Below are 22,811 nucleotides of genomic sequence, written 5' to 3'. Positions count from 1 at the left end.
CTCAATTCTGGGCAGGGTATTGATAAAGTTCCCTTAATATCTATCATGGTGGTTTTTATACGACCCATCCACACCTTCACCATTTTGTATAGGCTTCCATTGTAACCATAAATGAACTGTCATGGAGATCCAAGGTAGTGACACTGATGCATTTGACGGGACCACTGTGCCCCTCCATCACTGCAATGCAACATATTCTGGTGCTGCCCTCTTCCCTTTTCCAAACCCTAATCGTCGTATCAGCCGAGCCACTGAGGAGCAGATCACCAATGGCCTCCAAACAGAGAACGGACTGAAGGTGGCCTCTAAGGAAACCGAAGTAATGCAATATTCGGTCTTCCTCCCAGTAATGAATAATATAGCCGTAGTTTAAAAATTATGCTTTTTTTTCCTTGAAAGTTATGGAAATTCTGGCCAGATTTTGAAAGGATTTTTGTAAATCCAAGTAAAAGCTGTGAAAATTCATAATTTTAGGTGTCTTTGACGTTTTTGATGGTGCCGAATAAGTTTCCAGCATAAAAAACATGATTCAAACTCTGCATCTACAAGATTTTTTGAAATTTTTTTTCCTGGATTCCGACCACTTTTGGCCGTCCGGGCAATCCTCTGCCTCAATAGATGACTCCATGAATATATCCATCGTAACATCCCACTTACAAAATGGGTGAATCATCCAGACCGAGGGCGAGTGCTTTCATGGGGATCGTTGCATGTTGAGAGTCATCATTAAGTTGTGCTGCACTCACCCATGATTTTGTTTATTCACAAAAATAGGGGCATAACAAATCGATGAACATATCAAAATTCAACCCTGAAACCCTAACTGTGGGTGAATCACTGGAAAACATAGAACAAATCAGTGTGAAAACGTAGAACAAATCTGCAACTAAGGCATAAGAATTCAATGGATTTTAAGAAAGTGAATCGATCTAGATATCCTAAAGATCGATCCAGTACCTGTTTGGAGATTCATGTATTCCATGTATTCCCAGCGAAGATTGGAGATTCATATTGCCTTGCCAAAATACCTTTGTCTTTTTGGTGGGAATTAGATCATGGTAAAATATGTTTAACCACACGCCCAATTTTGAGCAATATGTGTTAAATTATGGGATGGATAGATATATTTGAAAGCGCTCAATTTTGAGCAATATGTTTTAAATTTATTTGAAGATTTTTGACATTTGTTTATTTTTAATGGTGTGGAAAATAAAAATTTTCTTCATTGTGAATTGTCACAAAAGTATGCATGTTAATCATTTTGGAGGTCAAAAGTTTCTAAGAGCTTAAATATTTGAGATGTAAGAGTGAGATACTTGACACAATGAGTTTTTACATCTTGGATAAGATCTTTGTTTCATTTTATATATTAGAATTTTCCAATGGGCACATTATGATGTTAGTAGTGTTTGGTAGCTTACAAGAACATAATTTTCATTTTTATTCATAGCATAGGTTTTTTCATCTGCACATTGAGTAAGGTTGTATTCATATGTTCATGCACATCATTGTAACCTTTCTCATCTTATCATTTTTTGTAGCACTCACAAGTTTAGTGATAACCTATCTAGTATCAATTTCACATACATAACACCATCACTAAATTGAGAAGAAAGTGGGGAAAATATCCATCTAAGATGGGAGGACCTAATGTGACATTACATGGTCGTCAATGAGCATAATCACTAGTAGTTTGCCTCCCATGAAGGATCTCATTCTAGACCTTAAATGCTAGTTTGTTAGTTAATTGCATATTTTGTTGTTTCTTCTAGCCTTTAATTTGTATACGTGCCAAATTTAAGGATTGACTCTTCAACTTGTGACCTCTTTGTAAAACTATAAAAATTCCATTGCCAAATGAATAAGAACCAATATTTTTTCTTTGGGATTCATTTATGGTTTACTTTCTCTACTCTCTCGGTATTTTTTTTTCATTTATTTGTGGATGTTTGAGATAAATATAATTAAACCTCATAACTTATTCTTCCACATGAAACTTTTCTAGGTTTTGACAACATACCAATAAGATGATGAGTGATGTACCTAGACCCTTAGTCTAAGGCATGTTACCATAAATTCAACTTTAATACCATTTTGAAAGAAATGAATGACAATGACTGACATATAGGCTCATATGATTGTCCATGATTTTAAAATTCAAGAATGTAGATGAATTAATCATGCACAACAACATTTAAACATACACAACATAAATTGAATGTAACATTCAAGAATAACATTTACATATTAAATAACAAAGTGATTGGAATATTTATCCTTATAAATGTTTTACACAACTAGCTACAAATCTCAAATACTCCATCCAACCATAGTTATTTTTGGACTAATTATCTCTATAATAGACCACCCCTAATATAGGGTTATGATTCCACAAAGGTGAACATGCTCCTATGGATGTCTATATTCAACACTCAGAGACCAATACCTACTAAATTAAGAGTGATGTGACCCTTACAATAATTCCTACAATCATATTTCACAATATAAGGATGATATTTATTTCTATGTATCATAGTCCCTTATACAATCTCCATCCCATTTAGGGATCTAACAGAGATTTGTAAGCAGCTCTTAGTTTTGGGATTTAGGAAATATAGCTACTAGTGGACAATGTATATAGAAATCATGTTGGATGTCTATGTTCATCCTTTACCTTCTAAAATTACATGTGTTTGGCTATGTAATCAACTGAGAGTCTAATAATTTTTTCGTACCATAGTGTCCAACATATGGCGCATCACACATTTTTCTTATCACTGAATTTCTCAATTCTTGAGAATTAGGAACATAAACTTGTGTTCCCTTGCAAGAGGTTTCCATCCTTTTCTAGCATGTAGTCGTTAAATTCTTGGTGTGAATCACCTTGTTGTAAGCCTTCTTTAATTTGTAAATAGTGTTAGTTTGATCCTAATCTTCCAAAATTATTCTTTTTAAGTCTATGTTGTATATGTTAATAGCTATAGCATGCATTACATGCACCCTCTTAATGCTAAGTGCACTAACCTCTTTATTCTCTTTTCCCTTAATGTTGTTGATGTCAAAGTTAGATTCACTAGAGCATTCCAACCATCTAATTTGTCTATGTGAGTATTTCAAACTTCTATGGTCTATTTTCAACTCAAAATTTCATCCCATAAGATAATGTCTTCACATTTTCAATGCATGGATAATAATTGTAAGCTCCAACTCATGGGTAGCATAATTTCTTTCATGTTCTTTGATTTTCTTCAATTCATATGACATGCCTATCTTGCATAAGGGGTCCACCAAGTCATTCTTTACATGCATTTATGCACACCAAAATATCCTCATTTGGATTTGCATTCTTTAGAATATGTGCATTGGTTAATAAATATTTTAGCTATTGAAAATTATCTTCACAATTTGTAGTCCATTCACTCTATACTCATTTTTGTTGCACTGAAATAATTGAATGTACAATCTTATAGAAACCTTCAATAAATATCATGTGGTAACTAGGTAAACCCATAAACAGTCTCACCATTGAAATATTCTTTTGGTGATGGCCAACCTTTGATGGATTTCATCTTCCCTAGGTCCATTTCCATGCCCTCCTCTAAGACATTGTGAACTAAATCATGGATTTTCCTTTGATAGAAAGTGCACTTGCTCAACTTGGCATACAATTATTGCTCTTGTAACACCTATAGCACCATCCTCAAATGTCACTCATGCTCCTCTTTTGTCTTGGAGTGTATAAGAATATCACCCAAGAAGGCAACAACAAATTAGTCTATATAAACTCTAAACACTCTATTCATCAAACATATAAAACTAGCAATTGCACCACATGTTTCAAAGTAAATGTTGTAAGGTGGCAGCATAGGAAACAATATCATAGAAGAAAGAAAAACTTTTATGCAATTTTGTTTCTTTACAACTAGAATTTATTTTTTTATCATATGTTATATTTCAGGGAGATTTCAACCAGGCCAATATTCTAGAATATGTTCAAAATGAAGGTAATGCACAACATCTAAACTCCAAAGGATTTATGAAAATGCTCTTCATTAAGATTCATGAACTATTATAAGTAAATGATTTAAATCAAACATTTCATAGCACAAGTAAACTCATATCACCTTTTATTCACAATGCAATGGATAATAGTTTTTGTTAGAAGGGATTCAAGATAATGTATGTGCATTTTGAGTCATTTTTATGTCAAATGTTGTTATGACTAGAAAATTTTAGTCATTTTGAGTCATTTTTATGTACTTAACATTGCAGATGGATTTAGAGACACTCTTAAAGGGGTCTCTAAATTTTAACACCGTAGATGGACTCAAAGACCCCTTTGTCTCTAAATTTAACATTGCAGATGGATTCAAAGAAGGGGGTCTCTGAATCCATCTGTAGTGCTAAAATTTAGAGACAAAAGGGTATTCATAATTTTAACACTGTAGATGGATTCAGAGACCCCTTTGCCTCTAAATTTTAACAATGCACATGGATTCAGAGACCCATGTAGTGAAATGTAACACTTCAATATCAAAATTGCAATTTTCCATTTCCGGAGTGACATAATTAAAAATTACTAACATAAATGAGTAATTCATATACTTGTTGTACTTTTTATTTGGTCATATTTTTATTCTTGGACTATAGTAGTCATTTAAGTTAATCATTATTAATTTTATCACTTATTATCGAGTAGTATATTTTAGTCCTGGACTAAATTAGTCATTTAAGTTAGTCACTTTTAGTTTGGTCACTTATTATCTAGTCATATATTTTATCCCTAGACTAAATTAGTCGTTTAAGTTAGTCATTTTTAGTTCGGTCACTTAAAATTGCTCAAATTTAGTAGTAATTCACTTGAAATAATTGCGGTGACTAACGTTTTTAGTCACCTAGTCACTAATTTCATTATTTTATACTAGTGAATTAACCTATACTGGTTAGAAATGAACCTCTCCTCAACTCAAATTGAAGTCACATTGTGCCCCATCCAAGAGGAATTAACCTATACTAAGGAGAAATGAACCTCTCACACACTCAAACTCTCAAACACAAAGGTACTTGTTGAGATAGATGATTGGGTACTAGACACCGGACATACTTGTGGATGCTTCAATCAGTATATGTACAAAGTTGATTTATATCGACACATGAGTTTCCTCCTTGGTAGAACCTTATTGGACTGGCATGTGCATTGAGTGGATGTCCACCATTCACTTCAGCATCTACATTTCCATTTGAAGTACATATACTGACAAATGGAGCACATTGAACAACACCTTGGTATCTTAATCCCACTTGGAGGCATTACATGTGACAAAAAATACCCAATCTAGGTTGTAGCCATGGATTTTGATCTTTATGCTTAGTTTATGTCATGCTTCAACTCTAATAGTTTTTTGTTCCTACTATCCACTTCCAAGGCCATTTAGGCTAGATTTTGGGTTTTTGTATGTTAAAATTGGGCTATCTGAGTACTCTATTTTTCTTTCCGCCTCTCTACAGTGAGTGACCTTTTGGTTTTGGTCCAGTCTCTTAGTGAGATATTGATGTAATATTTTTCAATATTACCATGGAATCCACTATTTAGAAGGAAATACAATTTAACTCACAAAATAAACAAATTGGAAATAGCGTAGCAATATAACTGAAATGGATGACAAACGTTGATATGTCCATCAACTTTATACATCACTTTCTAACTAAAAATTAAATTACAATAACTAAATCAAAATTCCAACAATCCACCATAGTCACCAAAAATCTATGTTATGTATGCAATTTAATAAATAAAATACCCCTAATCCTAATAATTTCAAAATATTTTTAATATATTTTATTTTAATAAACTTTTAGCTGATCAAAACCATAAAACCACTAATCTACTCCTCGTAAATTTTTTAAAATAACCATCTCTACAACTATAAATTTGCAAGTAAAAGTGACTAAGGAATTTGTTAAAAAAAATGCCTCTCACTTTTTAGAAAAAATGAAAATTTTATTAAAATATTACATTGAAATTCTGCGATAAATTAAACTCATTTATGTTTTTCCTCTTTGGAGGATATTCCACATTTTAAACATACATCAAGTTACTTAAAAAAAAAAAAATAACACATAAATGTTGATATTCTGATCAGTACTAGTTCAAATGGAAATTAACCGAACAATGAACCAAAATTAAGATCCAGAGAGAAAAAAGTGTCGAAAAATTTTGCGTTAATTGTGATAACTAGACATTGGGAAAGTCATTGTAGGTTTTCATAGTCATAATTTTGTTGATGTGATTTTTTTCTAGAATACTTTGTAGTATCGCTGAGGTGTTTGATGTTGTGGGCAAACACTTCACACATCTTTAGGGACATAAAACTGTAATATTGATACAAAGAGTGCTAGACCAAAATTAAATAGATAAAAAATATGACTGTTAGGGGATGTAAGGAAATTGTAAATGAAAATGAATGATAATTTTGATAGTAATATTGATTTCAATATACCATAACATAACATTGTCATATTGTTCATCATAACAAATTGATTATAATATTTTATTTCCATTAATTTTTATTTAAAATAAATGATTATTGAGAGTTATTTTATAGTACAATATTGAAAAGATGTTGTAATAATACATTAGATGAAATATTAAATCAAATAATAATAAAACATAATATCAACTCAATTTTAAAAAAGTAACAAAAAATAAAAATAATAAATTGATTTGATTTGATTCAAATTGTTTTATTATAATTTTATTTTTATTGCACCAAGAGGTGTGTTAGAACTCAGTATGGGGGAGACGTGTAGGTATTAAACATTAGATGTTAGATGGATGTAAGTATGTCAACATTTTTAAAATGTTGGCTCTATAACACATTACATATGGTTAAGATACACATATCAATCAATCAATCAATCAATATATATATATATATATATATATATATATATATATATATATATATATATATATATATTAATTATAAATTTTATATTTTAATTAAAATATTCTTGATCTATCCTCGTTGGGGGTGACTCACTTGAGAAGCATGCCATATCAGGGTATCTCAAGCCCTCCCATGCAGCCGTAATGAAGAAACTAAATGACAAGTACAAGAGGCTCGATGGCCCATAGGAGAACTTTCTAGATATTGCATTGCTTCTTATTCCCGTGGAAATGGTTTTGATGAGCAGAAGCGTTGTTTGAGAGATCAAAGGTTGGAGGTTGGAAGGTAACACCTACTTGGTTCATTCAGAGAGTGTCTTAGGAGAGTGAAGTTGGCTTATAGAAGTTGTTAAAGGCTAGCATTTGGAGGAAGCACTGCAAAAAAGAGCCAAACAAGTAGTTATATGGGATCTCGGGTCAGTGCCTGAGTGGGGATTGGCTTTGTCTGGATGTCTCATAGTAGCCCTTGTCTCATCTAATAGGTGTTTAGACTCGTGGCCCCAAATTTCATCTCAGAGGTAACTGACGAGATAATTCATTCATTACTGCCCCTATTAGTGTTTCATGTCAATGTTGTACTTGTGCGCCTTTGGAAGCAATGTGAGCAACGCGTTTTGAACTTGTGGTCCGCTGGTGGGTGGTCTTGGCATGAGGGAGTCCTATGGATTTTTGAGGAAATATGTTGTAGTGTGGGAAATTGCTCTCAACCTATTGTGGTTGGAATTTTGGGGCTTTCTAGGCACCTGACGGTTCATGGTAACATCGTCTATCTGGGGTGGGGTTGGGTATCAATGGCCCACGCTGATGATGGTCCTTCGCTTAAAGGTATTATTTCACCTTGTTTGATTGATATTATATGTTGTCAATTTTTTCATTACCGAGATTTTTGGGCTCACCTCGCCTCTTGGGGAGAGCTTGCTTTTGTGCCAGGGTTGGGGCCTATGTGGTACAACATGCCTCTGCATAAGGTGGTCCACTAGTGGGGTAAACCCTTGTTGTGAGGCCTTGGTGGGGATTCCATCAATCGTAGGAGGAAGAAATGATATGCCAGCATGAGAATGCTCGATGGGGTGGTGGCCTCTGTGGCCAGCATGGTGCTCAAGCTAACATGGCAGGGGAAATGAATGAGGACAATGTGGGAGGTGAGGTAGCATAGGCCTAGACCCAGTATTTAGGGTAACACAACATCCCTCACTTGGAACAATAGCTAATAATTTGTGGGATATTTAGGCTAACCTAGACATTATCTGCCAACAGAGGTATGATGACCAAAGTGAGATTGTAGCCTACATCAATGATGTTTAATATATCTAGGGAGAAATTCTGGAGTAGTTGGATTTTATGCGACATAGGCAATGCTGCAACAATGAGTGATTGTATGAGATTGAGGCGTGTCTGGAACACATTGACTATCATGTCCATGAAATTCATGACCCTCCAACGACTTCGAGGGGTGAAGCTCTAAATCCCCCTCCCTAATATAAAAAATACATATTGTTTTCTAGTTTTATATGTGTTTTGGTTAATCTAGCCATTTTTTTCTTAGGATATATGTAAGAAATGGACACATTGTTTATGTTTTTGTCTAGCTCTCCCCTCTAACAAATCTGGATTATTTCCATGACCGAAAAAAAAAAAAGAAAAAAAAAAGAAAAAAAGAAAAAAATCTTGATCTAGTTTAACATACATAAAATTTATTATAATTTATAATTTATAACCATAGATTAGGGTTAAAGCACTCAAAGTTTGGTTTAAAACACCTATGCGGGGATACTAATATATTTCTTAATATATTGTGTTATAATTTATAATTAACTTTAAAATAATTTAGTATACATAACATTTTTTTATATCATTTAAATTTATTGGTTACTGTTAAAGCACCATAAATTAGGTTTAAAGCTCCAAGTACCTAATAATATATTTCTTAAAATAACATTTTATAATTTACAACTATCTTACCGTTAATATATTTTCTCGATTTTTGCATGCAATCCTTGTGCAGGGGTCATGCTAATATTCTCTGTATCATTCCGATTTTACTTGATGTCTCTGAAGAGACTCTTACAATTAATAATCTCATTTAATATATAAAACATTTGTTATAATATATAATTTATACCTATAAGTGAGGTTTAAAGCACTATAAATTAGGTTTAAAGCATTAGTGCAGGAAAAGGAAAAATAAATAATGAAGTGAAGCTTGAAATGATACAAAGAATGCATAGAGTTTGCAGGTTATTACGAGGAAATGATTGCACAGACAAAAGTTCAGTAAAAATTTTGCAGTCATTAGGAGAAAAGGATTGCGTAGACAAAAGTTTAGTAGCAATCAACCATTTTTTTATTCACCATGTTTTTACTCTTCTTTTAAAATTCTTGTTTTGGAGAATTTGGTATCTATGGATAAATACTAATTCGCTAGATAAGTAGCCATATCTAGAACAACCATTTAAAGCACTTTAGCCTTTTCCTATAAGAAATAGATAAGACAAAGAAGATGAGAAGACCTACTTGTAGTTCCTCTTTCCTCTTGTCTCTTTTGTATCGATCCTGTCGCTCCTTCCTATAATTAACACCCTTGAGAAGTACCTGTAAACACAAACAGAAGACAAATAACTGATCAAAGCAAAAGACCTATTGAATACAAGTAAATGGAATCAGATACATTCACACATATAAGCATCATATAACAAGATAATCATATGGGAAAAAGGTTCAAATACTTTATTGAATAGAAGAAGGAATTACAACCATCATGTATTATTCGAAGTCACTCCTCCAGCTTGGATCCCATCCACATCACATCAAAAGCATGACAAACTTGTAGCATAACAATACTTGTCTCCAAGTCAATTCTCATAGCAACATTATCTCCTTACAATTCAACATAGTCTAGCCTCTGATCACTTAGATGAGTGTTCAATTTATAGGAGGATGAAGGAGGTTATGTCATAAATAGGGGTATTTAATGGCCTTCCATACTTAGAATTAGTTCCATGGAGGAAGGGATGAGAGGATAGGATGTATCTTAACTCATTCCTCATCCATTTTCAAGCTCACAGGAGTTGATACGTGAGGGAAACTTCTAGATGACTCCAAGAGATAAGAATATTCCCCAAACCTTATGTGAATTTTGCTCAATCTATCCTAGTGCAGGTCAAAGAGGGCCTAAGTGCTCTGCAGAGCACCCTTACATGGGCCTACCTGCACTGGTCCCTTTAAAGGTCATTTTCAGGATGTCTTCATGTCATGAAACTCTCTGCGAAGGAGGCATTCAAAAGGGTGCCTTGTTTAGGGCATGTAGAAACTGAAATTAGGGTTCTATGAGCCGTAAAACACTGATCTAGATGATGGGAGTGATGTGCCCAAATGGATCTGTAACAGCTGCCCCCTAAAGCATGAAGTCGAAAAATGTAAATGTCGAATGAAATGCTTTACGATTTGATGAGGAGGTTTCAAAGTGGAAGGTGACCTGCATCAATTACAATACATATATCATGATATTTTGATTTTTTACATGAAATTGTTGAGGGAAGGCATACCCATGCTCAACATATAAACTTCCATTACATGTACATAGATAGTTGTCTACATATATAGACCCATGAATGAATGACCACCAGTGTAAGTCCATTGTACATATGATTTAGTAATCCTGAAATCACAGCCCAGATGGATGAAACTAGATCCAGGGTTTTCTATCTCATTCAATCATTTGCTCAAGTATGAGTCTAACTATGTGAATATGTGATTTGAAGTCAAACATGGGAAGACACCGCCTAATTACTAGCCAATGATGTAAGTTGTTAATAGACAGGAGAGAAATCACTGATAATGATAATGATCCTCAAGGTACTGCAATACATTCTACATGGTGTGAATGGATGATTTGATGTCAAACACCATACAAAGTATTTCGGTCAGAGGCCATTGACGTCAACCTATTGCCAGAAGAGATAAAACTTCCATCGATGTATGCAAGCCTCAATGTACTGGAAGGGTGTTTCTAAGTCAGCTTCTTGGATAATGTGTTGATGTCAACAAGAAGCGACTTGTCGTAGGAGGGCCTTGATGTATCCCACATCAACGACACAAAACAAGTGTAGTGATTTTGGAGATGGAATTTGACTGATGACACAAGGTTCAGGAATGGCGATCATGAAAATGAAGGTTTATGATATTGCAAAGGATGAATTTTGACTGGATGACTTCTCTTGAACATGTCGGCGACACTGAAATGAATTGGTAGCATTGACCCAAAACAAGGTGATGGATGGTATGGTAGACCAATGATATGATAACCATCAAGTTGATAACCCAACCCAAGTAGTCATAGTGATGAAGTGAAAGTGTCATGTTCAAGAGTGACCTGCTACCATAAAGTAGTTTTCCCCTTTTCCCATTTTCCCTAGTCATTGTTGACTAGTACCTCTTTATTTTTTATCAAGCTTGAGGAGAATAACATATGCTTGTTGTATAATTTCACCGTTCAGGTGAATCCATCACTATGTGATGTTTTAATGAGTCTAGCGAAGGTGAAACTCGTTCTTGTCTAGATGGACAAATTTGTCGCTATTTGATGTTTTAACGAGTTTAACGACAAAGATAACTCGGTCCTTTTCATGTTTAGAGAGTTTGAAAAGGGACAAAAAGAAAATTCCACAAGTTCTTTTTCATAGATTTATCTCTCAAGCCCGAAAAGGCATAAAACAATACGAGAGAGAACCTATTGATCATGTTCGGTCAATGTATTCCTTTTTCGTAGTTAATCTATTTGAGACCGAAAAAGGGTTAAAATTATACTGAGTAGATGTCATTTCCAATCTATTAATGAGTTGAAAAGGACAAGCGCTCGGCAATATTTTCATGTTTAGAGAGTCTGAAAAGAGCTTAAAGAGGACTCCAAGGGGGTTCCTTTTTCGTTATTTAACAGAGCTCGAAAAAGAGATAAAAGTATGCTCTGTGGTCAAAGGTACAATTTACAATCGAGCACGTCAAATTTTGTAAGTCAACTATAAAACTTGCTCAAAACATCACCAAATGGATTAAAAATACCTATTTCATGGGTAAAAATAGGCAAATAGTAATGTTTACTTGATTAATGAACTTGAAATAAACATAAAACAAGTTCTTACCATGGCATTTTTACCATTTGAGACTTACCATTTAGTTTTGTGCTCTAGGCTAGTTTTCTACCTCGAACTTCATCAGCTGATTGCGAGAGATTCTGTGGACCATTTCTCATGCCGTCCAGACCAAGTAGGAGATCTACCCCTCCTCTTTCTTTTCAGGTCATTCTTTTACTGTTTCATGCAAGTTTTAGGGTTTTTTGGGGCCTCTAGGGTTTGATTTTTTTGCCCTGGGATCAACACAGGCTTTCACATCGAAAACTGCAGTGAAGAGCACCATGATAGAAGGCTTCCTGCTCTGCAATGCACTTTCTTTTTGCTTGGGTTGCACTAGGTGAGTTTCCCAAACTAGATTTAGTTGTTTGCTCCAAAATTTTTCCTGTTTTTTGCATGGAAAGGATCCTAACTAAGCTTATGATTGGATTTCTGAATTTCATCGGATTAGAATGTTGATTACATGGTGAGAAAGAGAGCTTGAAGAATAGGACACGGTTTCCCTAAACAATTCGGATACAGTTGAGGCCCTCAAAAACTGTGGGTTACTCAAATACTTCAGGTTGTCCGGAATGAGGCAATAAATAGAACTATTGCAGTTCCTTGTTCATGCATGGGATCTGACAAATCAAAATTTTCACATAGGGGACAAGATGGTCTCTATTACCATTGATGATATTTACTTTCTTACATAACTGTCGAGGTGAGGTGCCCCCATCTCACTTTCTGGACTTACCTATGGAGGTGAATCAGTGAGGGATTACATTCGACAATTTTGTCGGCTAGGTACACAGCCTAGTGAGGATGGGAAAATAAAAATGAGAGATGTAGGTGATTTGCCTTTGAGAATGATTCTATTCACAATCACAAAGTTGGTTGGCAGTGTGACACTTCATCTGGCGAACAGATCATATATGCAGTATGCACTTGAGTGTCTACAACCAAAAGTATTCAACTGGTGTGAGGTTGTGCTTTCTTCTCTAAAAGAACAACTAACCAAGGTAAAAATTGGTAAGACGAAGAATTTCTTCTATGGTTCAATCTTAATCGCTTTTACCCTAGAGAGAATCCCATTGATGCAACCACAACATGTATCACTGGGTGTAGCTGGTCCTAGAGATCCACATATGTAGAGGTGGGTCGAATTGATGGCTCGACATGCGGGTCATTCAAAAAATCATTTTTTCCACTGAATTATTTAGTTGGCTCGATCGACAACACCTTATCATCGAGAAGCATCCATACTCAGGGATGGATTTCCGTGGAGATCCATACTTGATTCCACTAGTTGGAGCACAATGGGGTGCTATAGGTAAATTGTTTGACCAAAGTGTTTTTTGATTTTTCAAGTTTCTACATGTTTTCATGTTTTTAATGTTTCCAAGATGAAACTAAAATCATTCTCATGCATGCAGATGTGAGTACTGTTTGACCTATGGGACACCAACCCAGTGTCGATAAATATTGGGAGAGCAGTTCTCCAGGACTTGACTTTGGCTGAGACCTTGGCAGAGTTGCAGGATCACATAGAGGGATTAACCCTTGGTATTCCAGATGTCCAGATCGAGGATTTACCTATGAGGATGCAACACCACACTATTGGTGTTCCTAGCCACTGGATGAGGCTTTTGCGCATGATATCACAGGCTGTGACCTATTATCATGAGCATCACTAGGTCTAATTAGGATGTTTTTTCATGCATTTTGAGTTTTTGGGTCAGATGACCAAACGTGTCCTAGACACAAATTTTGTAAAAACTTTTAAAAACATCTATCTGTTTTCCTTTCAGAGTTTTCAATGTTTATGTGAAATCCTAGTCAATTAATGATGTGAATTGAAAATGTTACCTTTACATGTGTTGCAAATGTCTATTTAACACATAATTCGCTAGAGAATTAGTTAATGTATTAAAGTTTATGGAAATATGTTGATATTGAATGTATTCAAAATGTCTTACCAAAATACAAACTCTAAGGAACATACGAAGAATTGTTAGGTTTCAGACGGTATACACACTTGTAATTTGTAATACAACGAGTTGTGAGTCCATCATAATGATGATTCAGCGAATTCCAGGTGGAATGGCATCAGAGAGAAGTTTAATCAATGCACTATACTCAATGATGTTGTTCGTCGATTGACTGATAAGAATCCCTTGAAAGCTCACTAACTCGCCACTTGGAGTGAAAATAGCCCATGTTGCAGAAGATAGGTTCTACGTACTATGAATAGCACCATCGGCGTAACCAACAAATGGTTCTGAAGATTCCGACATCTGCAACAAATGCAAAGCAGATTACTAACCAGATAAAAAACTCTAAAAGGCACACACTGACACACACACATGCAATGAAAGCATATATACAATGAGTTTTACTACACTCAATTAAGCATAGTAACATTTGAGGTACAACCCATTTCAGGGTTGCAACAACGGAATCCCATCATAATCTACTAACTCGTAGGCACCTTTTGCGAAAACACGCTTGACAATATAAGGGCCCATCCAAAATTGATGGTTCAGATGTTGAATCAATGGAGGTTGAGGGAAGGTCACAAAGTAGCTCGGCGAAAATGAGAGATTTCTTTAATTTGGACTTGATGAATTCCATATCAAACTCCTACAAAATGACTATCCATTTTGAGTATTTACCCCCCCAGTGATTAACGTGATAAAATATATGTCATAGGGTTGCAATTCGAAATGACAATGGTCTTCCAGAACAGGATGTAGTGGCGAAATCCCTGAACATCCTGCACAACTGCGAAAGCTAGTTTCTCGACATAAGAGTACTTACTTTCTATATCATTGAGATTGTGGCTCAAATAATATATCAGATGTTCAATCCCATTTTCCTCTTGGACTAAAACCATGCCAATGGTTGTATCTATAGTGGCAAGATACAAGTAATAGTCATTTTGATAATTCAGAGAATACATTAATGACGCTCTAATCAAGGTATCTTTAAGAGAATCAAAGGAAGCTTAGGAAACTTGATCCCAATGGAAGGGTATCCCCTTTTTCAAAAGACGTGTAAAACCTTTAGCCATTTCAGCATAATTGGGAATGAACCTCCTCAGAAAGTTAGCCTTCCCTTGGAGTCTCTGTAACTGTAAAAGATTTGAAGGTGGAGGCAAGTCAAGAATTGCCTGAACCTTTAAAAAATCGAGTCAAATTCCATATATAGACAGTACAAGTCCAAGAAATTGACCAAAACTAACACAAAACACACATTTGTGTGGATTGAGTCATATCTTGTAGTGTCGGCACCGTAAAAATATAGCTCTGAATTGCTGCGGGTGATTAGTTCGCTTTCGTGAATGAGAAGGTAAATCGTCAAGGTAAGGTTGAACAATGTTCTTGATGTCATGGAAGGCATAGTTCATTTCCCTCTGAAATGTGGCCCCTACATTCTTCAAACCGAAAGGGAGTTTCCTATATGCGAATGTGTCCCATCGACAAATAAAAGTTGTTTTAGGTTGGTCCTGTGGGCAAATATTGATTTGATTGTAGCCGGAAAAACCATCCATAAAAGAGAATATTTCACATCCGCACATTCATCAATAATCTGGTCGATAAAAGGAGTAGGATAATTGTCCTTTGGACATGCCTAAGTTACATTCCTATAATCGACGCACACTCGAATTATCCCTAGTTTTTTCATGACAGGAACAATGTTGAAACCCAGTCAGTAAGAGCTACAAGGTAAATGAAACCAGCATGCAAAAGATTTTCAACTTCTGCTGTAATGGCAGCAGCTTTCCTTGGATGAACAGGTTGAAGTCGCTGTCGTACTGGTTTGAGATCAGGATACATTTTGATTTCATGTTCAACAATACTAGAGTCAATGCCTGACATCTCCTCATATGACCATGCAAATATATCTTGAAATTCATGAAAGAGAGTACAATAATTATCAAGTTCTGATGGAGAACAAGATTTTCCAACATGAATGTTTTCTACAACATTAGGTTTGGTAGAAATATTAGTAGAAATCATTTCTTCAATATTTGACAAGTTTCACTCAAAATATACCGTGTCTATGCAAATAGAATTCGAAATGAAATCAACAACTAAAGGGTCGTGAAGTTCATTTGAATAATATTCAATGGCATCTGGAAGATGGGAACGATGATGATAATCTTCCCAAGGTTCTTCTCCTATCATCATTGTTTGGACGATTCCTTCATCCGTAGAAAATATACGTGAAAAAGGATCCGAAGAAGTACCATATTCTAATGAACGGTCTACCCATACAATTGGTGAAAGTGGATTTGGGTTTGCCGCACAAGCCAGAAAAATTGATTGCTATGCAAGCTCAATGGGGCTTAGCGGCATAACTTCAGTATTACTATCATCTTTAGAATTGTTGGTAATCCTCCTTAAATCAGATGAGGTGGAGGAAATCATGTTGCAAGTCTCTACTCTTGCCACTTCTGCCAAATCAGATGGTGATAGTAGCGTAAAAGTACCCATTAGGGAAGGATCTTTAAAGAGACCTACACCAACACTTTGAAGTGACAGCGGGGGTCCGTGTACCAATGGAATGCTTCCAGTAGCCTGAGAACTAGATGTAAAGAAGGCAAGTTGATCGATAACTGTGATTCCACCTTTATGAGGGAATGTAATTGTACGAAAGTACATGGAAACCACAACAGCCATAGCATATACCCATGGCCTTCCTAGTAAAATGTTGTAGTCGAGGGGTCCATCAACTACCTCAACTTCAACAGTAACTATTTTTCCCCCTAGTTCAATTTGCAGGTTACTCAAAATCCCACAAGGCGTATATGTGCATCCGTCGAAAGCTTTTAACATTGTTGGTGATCGTGACAATGGCAGTGAACCAAGTGTTTTCCAGCAGCTCATTGACATAATGCAAGTAGGTGCCCCCTCATCAATAATAGTTCGGTGAACATTCTTATTGAGAGCATTTACTTGAATTAGGAAAGCTAGTTGTGCCGGTAATTGTGGTGTATATCCCGCATGGTTAAAAACCACAAGATTGGAATCCGTAGGGTCTATTCCACCAATTGCTGACAGTAAAACCTGCTTTTGGGAGGGAAAATTTTGTAACACCTCGAGTGTCGACATAGGAGAAGGTGATTGAGCAAGGTATTCTACGATGTTATAGTTATGAGCTCCTCGAGCTCGAAGGTTAAATGTCGATTTATGCACAACTCCCTTTGGTGGTTTTATTGTTAATTCTGACGCAATAGGTGGTGGAATATTTTCAGATGATGTCAAAGTCGAAGGATTAGGTTGATCAGTGGCCGTATTGTTCGACGATGAGTGGATTTCCATAATATTTGTTTTGTGTTGACACCAAAACTTCGTTTTGAGGCTTTGTAATGGATAACATAAGTAATTGGGAAGTGGAAGCATGGTCTGTCACAACCAAATGTGTCTCTGGGTTTGGAAACGGATCAATCAACACTGCAGATGTGTTAGAAGTCTTTAGAAGATTAGAGACTTTTGAGTGGTGTGGACAATCTCTTGTAAAATGCTCATCATTACATATTAGACATGGATAATGAGGTTTCCTTGCCGAAGTAGAGGAATTAGATGATTTCTCTTGAGGGGGATTATCTTGTTTCTTCTTATTTTTCCCCTTCTTCTTACCTCCTGGTTGCTTTTGATTCTTGCCTTTGTCAGATGACATGGCATTGACTTTGGAAGTAAGAGTGTTTTCTGATGCATTGGAAGTTTGATTGGAAATGGAAAGAGTTTGACCATATGGTCTACCTACTGTTTGTGCGCTCGAAGAACCAATCACACTGTCACCAACATGAGAGTCCTTACTCTATTGTCGAGGAGGAGGAACATTGAAAGCTAGTCGGGGTGCATTCAGAATCTTGTTGTAGAGTGTGCCAGATTGTGTATAAATCAAATCCAAATATTGGGCACGAGAAAATTACTTGCTCTTCTGTGACAACTCCACCTTTCTCCACATCCTCGGTGATTGATGGCAATAAGGATTTTATAAACCACTCAGCCAAATGCTGATTAGGAACATAAGCCTTAACCATTCGACGATGATGTCGCCACTCATGAATATGATCTGATATATGAGTAGAAGTAGTTTGTTTAAAGTTGGTTAGGAGCTTTGTTCTAGTCTTGTATCTGATAGGTAACTGGAAGTCGATCAGAAATGTGGTGGCTAAAGTCATAAAGTTGTCGAAAGAAGCTCGTGGTAACTTAATGTACCACTTTGCATCTGGACCAGTAAGCGTTCTTGGGAAAAGACGAAGTCTAACTGAGTCATCATTTAAGGAGTTTGAAGAACACCACAAATGAAAAGTCATGACATGATTTGATGGGTATTCTCCAGGATTTCCATTGAATTTCGAAATGTCAGAAGGTAACTTATGCGGAATTACCGACCACCAAGGTTCATATAAGATTGGATCATTAGTGAGCTGGTTTAAATCTGGTAATTCAAGAGTTGCTACAAATGGAAACTGTTAATTCAAGTCGGGTTGAACATACCCAGGATATGATGGAATCACCTGAGCAATAGGTCTTTTCATACCAACATATGGCATCTGCATTTGGTAACCTTGATAAGGTGGTTTTTGAACAAATCCGGTATAAGGTGGTTGTTGATAACTAGATTGAATTTGAGATTGTCCATAACCAGAAAAGCCTTGTTGACCAGGACCTTGGTAAGCTTGATATTGTCCAAACCCAGGTTGAGCTTGTTGGGAAGGTCCAAATTGGGGTTGGAATTGCTGGAATTGAGGCTGTTGATATTGGGGCTACCACGGTTGTTGAATCAATTGTTGTTGTTGTTGGTAAAACTGTTGTTGATTTAACGGTTGTTGTTGCCCAGCAATGTAAGGTTGACCAAGTTGTGAATAAACTATACCAGTGTAAGCCTAAGTCACTACGGATAAAGGTACACTAACCTAAGGTTTTTGGACCCCAGATGCAAGCGGTTGTTGTACAACAGCCTAAGAAACTTGGACCTCCTGACTCGAAACTTGTGGTTGCAAGGTAGAAGGACCAATTTGTATAGGTTGAGATACAACCGTTTGAACTTGTGACTGTGGTACAGTGGTAACAACAGGTGTAGTAGGAATAGCTAACACAGTTTGCATTGGTTGTGTTGGATACACAAGCCTTGGTTAAACTAGCATTGTTGGTTGCCATTGATAGACTCACATTCCAGGCTGACCTAAATACGACGGGATACTACCATATGATGGTCCTCCAGGATATGGAGGATAAGGTGAATAAGCATATTGCTCTCCATATGGCAGCAATCCAATATGTAATGGATACATAGGTCGTTGTTGACTAGATTTCCCAGTTTGATATTGATATGCAAGATCAAACTGTTGAGTTCCCATTAATGAAGAACCAAGTAGAATTCCGATTGAGGACATGGGTAATGACCATGGTGTAGAAGCAACCCCTGAGTAAAGTAAAAACTTTTGAATGTTTGAATTCGAAGTCCACATGTTCCGGTAAAAGAACAATAGTTTCAGAGAGAGGTTCCTAAACAACTTCAGGTTCAGAAGTAACTTCTAATTGAACCGCGATAGGTTCTAGATTAACTTTTGGTTGAACTGATTCAAGTTCAGAAGTAATTTCTTGTTGAGCAACTTCAAGCTATCGATGAACTTGTTGTTGAACAACTTCGGTTACCATTTCACTAATATCAGTTATAGTGTCCTCATGTAATTGTGAAACTTCTTCTTCAGTAACGGATGTACCAGAAATAGTTGGAGTAACTGGAGTCTCAGTACTTACCGAAATGGATTATTCTGGTAATTCAAATGAAGAACCATGAGTTCTTGAAGTACTTGACTCAGTTAAGTGAGACCGCTTTGACTGAATAGGTGTAGGTTCAGATGGAAAAAAGTGGTTTACTCGCTGTTCTCCACGAACGACGGGGTAAGGGTTGATGTTCCTCCACAATTGCTGATTAATTTTATTACAAAAAAGAAATAAACAAAAAGGGGTAAGCTAGGGAAAAGGTTTACCAAGAAACTGTGAACTACAGAATACCTCCTAGTGAACTAGGAAGTACGGGTAGGCAATCTCCTCGAATGTTGTGTTTGGTGTATCAAAGTGTACAAGGCGGCTGACTTGGTTACCTAAGGATGGATAGCAACCTAGTTTTGTCCTCCCATATATACCCAAAAGCATGTAGAGGCCCAATCCGTATAAGCGATTTTTAATGCAAAACTACACAGTGAGAGCATTCCCATATACTTTACGTACTGTAACACCGCCCTATATACTCGAAGGTATGTGGACAAGCTATGATATACTCACGTACGTGGAATGAGGTATCACACTCGGGATGTATTGCAGACAAGTTAGCAACAACTACTTGGTTTTACGACACTGGAATGCGTCTCTAGCCTAGAACCATTAAATGTTTTTCGTTAGATGACAATGCTCCATTAGGTAAATTGAGGTTAATTTTAAGTTGATCTTGCCTAGGAATTTACCTTTCAAGTTCACCACGTGATGTATTCTGAAATTCCTAGGTATGCAATTATTATGATAAGCATTCTTTCCATTCAATTAACAATGAAAATCTTAGCTAATAGGGATAGTGCAATTAGATTTCTTTCGATCAAAGAGCAAAGAGCACAATCTAATGCAATTTCCCTAAACTATTCCTATGAGCACACACAAACTTTTTCAATGCAAAATGCATGTATTTATTTTCGATTTCCTTAATGTGAATATGAACAAAAATGAAACTAATGCACATACAATTGATCAATCTTTAACAAGAACGAAGACTTTACGACAATTCTGTTTTGAAGGAAAAGAAGACTTTTACGACACTTTCTTTCGAACAAGGATTAATCGACTATAATCTAACTTTGACTATGGATCGATAATGAAAAAGTAAACATCTAAGAAACATTAATCAACCAAGTCAAAAAAGGGCTAGTAAAGGAGATAGAAACTTGTTTTCTGAGACATGACATTCATTGATCAATCAGCAAGCCATCAAACAGAGGAAAGTTGGCAAAACTCAATCCAAAGGTGGGAAACTAAGCCTAGAAGGATTAGCACAGCCCTGAATGGGAGAAAATGCACTTTAAAGCACTGTCCCTAAGCCAAGGGTGCTCTACAATGCACTGTGTCCCTCACAAGCCTGCGCTGGTGACAGTGAGCCATTTCAAGAGGAAATTTGACATAGTTTTGACCAAAATTCAATGCAAAAGAGTTGAAATAAAATCAATGAACACAAGTAGGGTCTACAAGAGTGTCCTAGGAGGTGGATAAGCTACTAGGAAGGATGATCTTCCCCAGTATGGTCGCCAATTTGTTTTGGAGAATTTGGTATCTACAGATAAATACTAATTCCCTAGATAAGTAGCCATATCTAGAACAACAGTTTAAAGAACTTTAGCCTTTTCCTATAAGAAAAAGATAAGACAAAGAATATGAGAAGACCTACTTGTAGTTCCACTTTCCTCTTGTATCCTTTGTATCGATCTTGTTTCTCCCTCCTATACTTAACACGCTTGAAAAGTACCCGTAAACACAAAAAAAAGACAAAGAACTGATCAAAGCAAAAGATCTATTGAATACAAGTAAATGGAATCATATACATTCACACATATAAGCATCATATAACAAGATAATCATATGGGAAAAAGGTTCAAATACTTTATTGAATAGAAGAAGGAATTACAACCATCATGTCTGATTCGAAGTCACTCCTCCAGCTTGGATCCCATCCACATCACATCAAAAGCATGACAAACTTGTAGCATAACAATACTTGTCTCCAAGTCAATTCTCATAGCAAAATTATCTCCTTACAATTCAACGTAGTCCATCCCTTGATCACTTAGATGAGTGTTCAATTTATAGGAGGATGAAGGAGGTTATGTCATAAATGGGGGTATTGAATGGCCTTCCATACTTAGAATTAGTTCCATGGAGGAAGGGATGAGAGGATAGGATGTATCTTAACTCATTCCTCATCCATTTTCGAGCTCATATGAGTTGATAAGTGAGGGAAACTTCTAGATGACTCCAAGAGATAAGAATATTCCCCAAACCCTATGTGAATTTCACTCAATCTCGCCCAGCGCAGGTGAAAGAGGGCCTAAGTGCTCTGCAGAGCACCCTTACATGGGCCTACCTGCACTAGTCCCTTTAAAGGTCATTTCAGGATGTCTTCATGTCATGAAACTGTCTCGGAAGGAGGCATTCAAAAGGGTGACTTGTTTAGGGCATGTAGAAACTGAAATTAGGGTTTGATGAGCCCTAAAACACTGATCTAGATGATGGGAGTGATGTGCCCAAATGGATCTGTAACCACTTCTTCCCCCAAATATTTGGGCATATTTGGATTGGGATCTAGGTTTCAGCGTTGGGCATATTTGTGGCATGGTTTTTTTAGTTTTAGTTTGTGTGTGTATTTTTTCACTTTACCAAAAAATAAAATAGATTTACTTCAATAATGCATCATAAGTAATGGCTATTTATTTATTTTTTGCTATAGATTGAGGCTCATAATCAAGTTTTGAATCAATGATTATAGTGTTTGCATTCAAAGTGATAACAATTAACTCTATCGTATTACCTATTTATGAAGAATGTTAACAATATGTGAAGAAAATTCAAGGTTAAACATTTTTATATTTTATATTCTTTTGTAACGAATCAGTTTTGTTGGTTGCACCATAACCCACAAAAAATTATTAATATAGAATTTATAATTTTAAATACAAAATTCAAAAGTGAGAAGAA

The 22,811-nt window shown here is 36.0% G+C and overlaps 1 non-coding gene across 1 annotated transcript; it reads right to left on the bottom strand.

Moving 5' to 3' along the window:
• Positions 1-8,908: 8,908 nt before the first annotated feature.
• On the bottom strand, positions 8,909-9,011 carry LOC149213585 (U6 spliceosomal RNA). The gene has a single exon (XR_016251619.1). It is a non-coding gene; the product is annotated as a U6 spliceosomal RNA (small nuclear RNA).
• Positions 9,012-22,811: the final 13,800 nt, after the last annotated feature.

The sequence above is a fragment of the Pinus tabuliformis genome, chromosome 1_1, assembly GCF_031772625.1.
Source record: "Pinus tabuliformis cultivar Carrire ecotype Pingquan chromosome 1_1, CPIR1, whole genome shotgun sequence".
NCBI lineage: Eukaryota > Viridiplantae > Streptophyta > Pinopsida > Pinales > Pinaceae > Pinus > Pinus tabuliformis.
This window is presented reverse-complemented; position numbering and strand designations above follow the sequence as displayed.